Source organism: Paramisgurnus dabryanus, chromosome 21 (assembly GCF_030506205.2).
Source record: "Paramisgurnus dabryanus chromosome 21, PD_genome_1.1, whole genome shotgun sequence".
In the NCBI taxonomy this organism is placed as follows: Eukaryota; Metazoa; Chordata; class Actinopteri; order Cypriniformes; family Cobitidae; genus Paramisgurnus; species Paramisgurnus dabryanus.
This window is the reverse complement of record NC_133357.1, coordinates 1,305,780-1,313,802: the sequence shown is the minus strand read 5'-3', so window position 1 is coordinate 1,313,802 and position 8,023 is coordinate 1,305,780.

Sequence of the window (8,023 nt, the reverse complement as noted above, 5' to 3'; positions counted from 1 at the left end):
TTATCCTTCCTATTTTGTTGTTTTTTGGGGGCATGTTAGAGTGGGATTCTGTGGTCCTCAGAAAAAATTGGAAGATAAAGTGGTCCTTGGGCTGAAAAAGTTTGAGAAACACTGCTATACTATAACTGACTATAAATTAATTTAGATTTGTCTGACTTCAGTCTATTTTTTACCATTTTTGGTTTAACAATGAAATGGAAGCAGAACTTCCTTTTAAAGCTTTAATGGTCTGTGAAGACTCCATTGTGTAACTTTGGTCACCCAGACGTGTTGAATGGCCCTTCAGGATAAGATAAGGTCAGAAAGCTTGTCTTCGACCATTTATCTTTGGCAAGTGTCAGCTATGTTGACTACGTGTCCACTTCACTTAATCTAGATCACATTCTTTGAGGCACGGTCAGACTGTGATATGGTCCGCTGGAGGTCAACAGTTTTACGAACCCTCACCTTGGGTCAAAACAGGTCACAATTCCAAAATTTGAAACGATTCAGGGAGTATCAGCTGTATTGGCATCTAAATGCTGTAATACTTTACGTATCTTCTTCACTTAACTTATAGCTTAGTTGATTAACAGCGAATCATAGGTTCGATTCCCAGGGAACTCACATACTGCAAATCTATGTCTATAATGGCGCACGGCACGACTGATATTATTCAGAATATTGATACTGGGAATTTAGTTTTTAGGTCAGCTTTCTGTCTCATATATGAAACTCTGAGAGAAGTCATGGTAGTTTGTGAAGATGATGAAAGATGCAGAACAGAGTGACCCCTCCAACATGCTTTTCCCCAAAACATTCCAATATGACTCCAGACGAGAGAGAGAGAGAGAAAGAAAGAGAGAGAGAGAGAGAGATTCCCTTTTCTGCACTTTTTCACAATAGTCTGGCATATGTCATTTAGTGTGTTTCTGTCTGTGTATTTTTGACATATGTGACCCTGCCAGTGCACAGATGTAGATAACATCTAGGACTTTATTCCCACTGTGACCTCTCACTGTACTCATCACACAAACTACTTGTTGTGCAACATGACCCCAATCTGCACAAATACACACAACCTCACCATGACACGATGATTACCCTAAAGTTCAGCAGAGATCACATCAGTGCTCGATTCCTTTTCCTCACATGAGTTACAAGAGAGAATTTGAATGTATGCAAGATCATCATTTCAGACAACTGTTTGAATATATTTATAATTATGTGTACTGATAAATCATCCAAACTATGACAAGAAACATGCATTAAATAAAACGGTCGTTTGTAATTTCATGTTGACTTAAATCTTGCAATAACTGAAAGGAGCTAATTTGTCAAACTTTCAACATGAGGTCTGTTTTCTGTCACTTTAGATTTTAAAATTAATTATGTATGTGGGAGGACAAACTTATTGCTTAAAGGGGTCATATGAGGGTAATTTCATGTTTTCCTTTGTCGTTGGAGTGTTAGAAGCTGTTTGTGCATGTAAAATGCGTAAAGTCGCAAAGATTAAAGTTTCAAACTTGGTAGAGGATTGCGTAAAAGGTCACGGGTTTGAACCCAGGGAACACAAGTACTAATAAAAATGTATAGCTTGTAATGCAGTGTAAGTACTGTAAATGTAACTGTATGGGACATTTGCATAACACTGCAATGTAAATGAAACTTTTATTCTCGCTGTAGTGTTGTTGCTTTGGGTAACCTAGTCTCACGAAATTCTGTACCTATAGTCGCGTAAATTTTTTATTCTTTTTCATGATATTGTCACGAATTTCTGCGTTTTTTCGTGAGCATGAATTTCTGTTTACGTGTCATTGTCACGTATTGGTTACTCAACTGCGTTTAGGGTTAGATTTGGTGTTTGCGTCAGGATGTCACTTTAAAGGTGGAGTACACAATGTTTCAAAAACGCTTTGGAAAAGGGAGTCGGGCCGACTACCAAAACACACTTGTAGCCAATCAGCAGTAAGGGGCGTGTCTACTAACTGACATCCTTGCCGTGGTTGTATATGTGGGGCAGGTCTATCAAAAGGGTTAGGGTTAGGGTCCACGACCTTCATGTCCAAAAAAAGTGCGTCCATCCTTCACAAATTAAATCCAAATGGCTTCAGGATGATAAACAAAGGTCTTCTGAAGGTAAACCATGCAGTGTTGTTGTAGAAATATTTAAAACTTTATTAACGTAAAAAATACCTTCCGGTAGCGCCGCCATCTTAGTCGCGTCCGCATTCAGGATGAGAGCTTACGCAGCCTACGGAGGCTACTCTGCTGCTGCTCTGTGCCCCCGCCCTCCGAATTTGTCATACGTCACTAAGAAAAGTGCGTACACTACGCAAATACTCTCTCCTGAATACAGAGGATTCTAAGATGCCGGCGCTACCGGAAGGTAGTTATTTTCGTTAATAAAGTTTTACATATGGATATTTCTACAACAAAACCGCGCGGATTACCCTCGGAAGACCTTTGTTTATCATCCTGGAGCCGTTTGGATTTAATTTGTGAAGGATGGACGCACTTTTTTTGGACTTGAAGGTCGTGGACCCCGTAACATTACATTTAATCAACTGAAAGATCTAAAACATTTTCTAAAATATCTGAATACTATATGCTACTCGGACAGCTTGGGGTGAGTAAATCATGGGTTTAATATCATTTTTGGCCGAACTATCCCTTTAAGTATTGGTTTATACTATTTTTTCTATTTTTTTTAATATTTTCAGATTTTTAAACCATTGTCGTCTGGCGTTAGGGTTTGAGTTTGGATGTCAATTTATATAAATCTAACCCTAGAACTGAAGCGACAATGGTAAGAAAATAGGACAAAACAGTTGAGTAACCAATAGGTGACAATGACACGTAAACAGAAATTTGTGATATGGTCACGAAAAAACTTGGAAATTTGTGACAGTATCACGAAAAATAATAAACAATGTACGTGAATATAGGTCATTTCGTGAGACTGGGCTGCTTTGGGAGCTGATATTCAAAATATGGTAAGGGGTGTAACATTTCAGTCACATGCTTGAGTTATTCGGCCAATCACAATGCATTGGATATCTGGCCAATCAGAGCACATCACGCTTTTCCAAACGATGAGCGTTTCAGAAAGGTGGGGCATAGAAGAGCAACAAAACTGTACGGTATACTGCAAAAAATTATTTTCAAGAAAAAAAAATCTTAGTATTTTTGTCTTGTTTTAGGTAAAAATATCTAAAAATTCTTAAATTAAGATACTTTTTCTTGATGAGCAAAACGACCCAAGAAAAAAAGTCTAGTTTTTATACCAAAAATATCAAATTAAAGTGATTTTGTGTATAAAACAAGCAAACAAATCTGCCAATGGGGTAAGCAAAAAATCTTGAAAATTTTTCTTAGACACTCCTTTCAAGAAAAATAAGTGCTAACCCCATTGTCAGATTTTTTTTCCACAAAATCACTTAAATTTGATATTTTTTGTCTTAAAAGTAGACTTTCTTAGGTCGTTTTCCTCATCAAGAAAAAGCATCTTAATTTAAGAATTTTTTTATATTTTTACTGAAAACAAGACGAAAATACTAAGAATTTAAAATATTTTTTTGCTGTGTATGTACACATTTGTTTTTCAAAGCTTAAACCGTCTATATACATTGCATTACATCGAATTCCCAAAATTATATTATTTTTAGCAATGCCATACGACCCCTTTCATTCCACAGACAAATAATTAATCATAACTTTATAAGCTCCTATTCCACAACAGTTTTCACATTAATTCCTACAGGGATTTCAATCTCATTGCACAGAAATGCAAGGTACGCCTCATTAAATTAGACCTGGACAACCTCCAAATGATGTGAACATTGAGGCTGACGTTCCCAGACTCCCTAAAGTACCAACACTCACACATCACAGCACTCGGACATTCACGTACACATGAAAAAACACACTCTCTCTTTGTCTACTTTCATTCGAATGGACATTTCTAAGATTGACTTGACGTCCTTGTTAAATGCTTCCTTATTATTATCATGTGATTTTAGGAGACACATCCGGACCAATAGCGGGCAGATCCTAACTCTTTCAAACACTTTTGCATCCGATGGGCGTTTTATAAAAAAGTGACTTACAGGGCTTTATCAGTAATGTTTACAGTTGATCAGTATTTGTGTTCCGTGAGAATCAAACCCACGACCTTTGTGTTGCTAATGCAATGCCCTACCAATTGAGCTACAGTAATGCGCGCCGGTTTTCTTCATCAATGGGCATCTGTTTTGGCTCCAGCAGGGGAGAGTTGATGGTTGGGGCACTGAAGTTATAGTTGGGAGAGCTGCGTCACTCACCACACTGACTGTGGGAACTTTCCTTTTTTTCTGCTTTCCTATAGTCTGCCATTGTAAGTCGAGCTGAACCAGGTCTCGTGCCGACTCCCCAGGTAAGGGTCTCATTAGCTCAGCTGGACTCCATCTGAGATTTAGGCAACAAAAAACCACCCTTTGCACAATAGAAAAGACATACACCCACTCTTGAGCAGAGTTGGGTTGTGTTTTCTTCCCAAAGGGTAGTGTAAAAGTGGTCCTGCTTAAAACACACTCTCTTGCTCAAGATTTGGTGGTGGAGTCCAGCTTTAACAACTTAATGGCACGCAGGGATCTCTAATGGGGTAATTTAAGGATAATATGTAGTAATTGAACAGGTTTAAAACTAAGAGCCATGCAGCCCCTGTTCGCCCTCTCATCCAAACCTCCCTAATTCATAAACGCCCTAATCCATATCAAAGAGATATGTGTTCAGGGTACACCTGCAGACTGGTAGGGCTTAGATAAAGCACACCTGTGGAATTCAACATCTTCACCTGTTAGGAGACATTCATGCCACGTTCAAGACAAAGTACCCGAAGGTTCCTCATATAAGTTTAGACATAAATTAAACTTACTGGTGTAACTCTACATGTTTATGTGAGTGAACTGTTGTTGGTGATGTGGATGGAAATCATCTGGAATTTAAAGGGATAGTTCGGCCAAAAATGATATTAAACCCATGATTTACTCACCCGCAAGCTGTCCGAGTTGCATATGTCCATCGTTTTTCAGACGGATATTTTAGAAAATGTTTTAGATCTTTCAGTTGATTAAATGTAATGTTACGGGGTCCATGACCTTCAAGTCCAAAAAACGTGCGTCCATCCTTCACAAATTAAATCCAAACGACTCCAGGATGATAAACAAAGGTCTTCTGAGGGTAATCCGCTCGGTGTTGTTGTAGAAATATCCATATTTAAAACTTTATTAACGAAAATAAATACCTTCTGGTAGCGCCGCCATCTTAGACTCCTCTGTATTCAGGAGAGATTATTAGCGTAGTGTACGCACTTTTCTTAGTGACGTATGACAAATTCGGAGGGCGGGGGCACAGAGCAGCAGCAGAGTAGCCTCCGTAGGCTGCGTAAGCTCTCATCCTGAATGCGGACGCGACTGAGATGGCGGCGCTACCGGAAGGTATTTATTTTCGATAATAAAGTTTTAAATATGGATATTTCTACAACAACACCGCGCGGATTACCCTCAGAAGACCTTTGTTTATCATCCTGGAGCCGTTTGGATTTAATTTGTGAAGGATGGACGAACTTTTTTTGGACTTGAAGGTCGTGGACCCCGTAACATTACATTTAATCAACTGAAAGATCTTAAACATTTTCTAAAATATCCGAAAATGTGTTTGTCTGAAAAACGATGGACATATGCAACTCGGACAGCTTGGGGGTGAGTAAATCATGGGTTTAATATCATTTTTGGCCGAACTATCCCTTTAAGATGTTGGTGTCCCAGGTAAAAAGTATACTAGAGAATGCCTATTAAACGTGTGCACGAGAGAGCACGCACAAGCCTAGTCTTTCTCATGCACGCTCTGTTTACAAGTTGCTGTCTGCATGGATCATACATTGAGATGTTTACCATGTCAGGGCGGTTTGTGACTTTGGCCAGGGCTAGCAATGCTTATCATAGCTTACATCAACTTTTACTAGCAGTGATTTTAAATGGATTTCTCCAAATAGCATGCCAAACTTTACCTGTCGAGTAGAAACTTCGCGACTGATTCATCAGTGGGAAGCCCAACCTGTGCTTTTAGCGCACATCAGCGTGTGAAATATTCTCCCAAAAACACTCTGGTCTTGTTTCTTTCTTCAGAGGCCTGTCTCTTCTTGTCATACAATTCGTAGACACTTTTTCTCTTGCGACCCTCAGACATTTTGAAAAAACATGGTGAGAATGCGAGCTTCAATGAATGGCTGAAACCATAGCTCACCACACATATACACCTGAAAGTGCACATGTGCAGAAAGCGAACCTAGGGTCGAGCACGTACGAAGCCCTTATGTTAACATATCACCAGAATGATTGACAACTAGGAGGACCAGTATTCTTGATGATCCTCCAGGGGAAAGAAAATCCTCTGCTTTACCTTTAATACCACCATTGATATTTTTTGCTTAATAATAGAAATAGTATATATTAATTAAAAGTATAGTTCTACTTCAGTATAGATTTGTTTCACAATCCTCTCCAGGGTGCGGTTATCCCTATTGCTTGTACACTTATTTCTACCACATCTTTTCCTTCCCTTCGCCTCTCTATTAATGTGCTTGGACACAGAGCTCTGTGAACAGCCAGCCTCTTTTGCAATGACTTTTTGTGTCTTGCCCTTCTTGTGCAAGGTGTCAATGATCTGTCAAGTCAGTAGTCTTCCCCATGATTGTTTAGCCTACAGACCTAGACTGAGAGACCATTTAAAGGCCTTTGCAGGTGTTTTGAGTTAATTAGCTGATTAGAGTGTGGCACCAGGTGTCTTTAATATTTCACCTTTTCACAATATTCTAATTTTATGAGATACTGAATTTGGGATTTTCCTTAGTTGTCAGTTACAGGACAGTGGCCCTCCAGGACCCAGGGTTCCCCACTCCTGATTTAGAGCATTGGAAGTAAATGATGACAGAATTTTCATTGTTGGGTGAACTATCCCTTTCCAAAATTAGTGCATGAAAATAACATTTATTAAGTGTACTTTAATAAAGTGTATTTTAGTGCACTCTTGTCACATGACATCATGTTTTCTCCATAGTGATGGTTTTTGTTCCACAGAAAGTTTAGGAATCGTGTAATCCAAGGGAACCGCATGGTAACTAGAATGAGACTCAATGTAAAGTGCTAACAGTGTCGAGAGAACAGAACATCCCGATATCTGAGAGCATGCTTTCTCAAAAACATTTGCAATATGTTTTCAATCAAAATCACATATTTCCCTCTCTCACTTTTGTTCAAGTTTTTGATGTCCAAGCATATCTCAAAAGTCTTGTACAGATTTCGGTTACTTCATCATATGTTTGCTTGGCGCACCTCAGGATTGGGCAACAAATTTGTGGTTTTGTTGTTTTGGGTCTTTACCCACCTTTTGTTCTCGGACAACATGATAAACTCCTGTTTATATTCTCTCATATATTCTTCTAGGCACAAGGTCAAGGCAATGAGGATTTGATATCCAAAAAAACGATCTGACCTAATATTGCTCACTGTTTCCGTTTTCCCAGCCCTCCCTGCGTTAATTCTGTAACAGTCAGCACCACAACTAAGAAATATGGAAGCAATTAGGGCCGTAGGAAAGCACGGGAACATTTAAAAAGCCTGAACGCTCTACGGAGGGATCAAAGCGACCCTGTCTCTCCGCCTGCCAAACCATTGATCAACCGTTAGAGACTCGTGTGACACATGTGAGGCGGGAGGTAAAGTGAACTTGAGCGTGGATCAGAAGATAGCTGGCTTTACTGTGGTGTGATCTACTTTTTGGGTGGGGAACTGTAAATGCCAGATGACATTACAGATGATAGAAAAATGAAGTGTTCTTGGTGGACAAACAAAACTCTTAGATCAACAGGACAAAGGCGTCCCTGGAGTGACATCAGTAAAGTTGGCTATCCACCTAGTTTGTAAATTCCTGACTTTTAGAGTCCGATTTCCAGTTCTTGTTTGAGTATTTCTGTGTTGGCCACATCTTTTACAGCTTTCAAGCT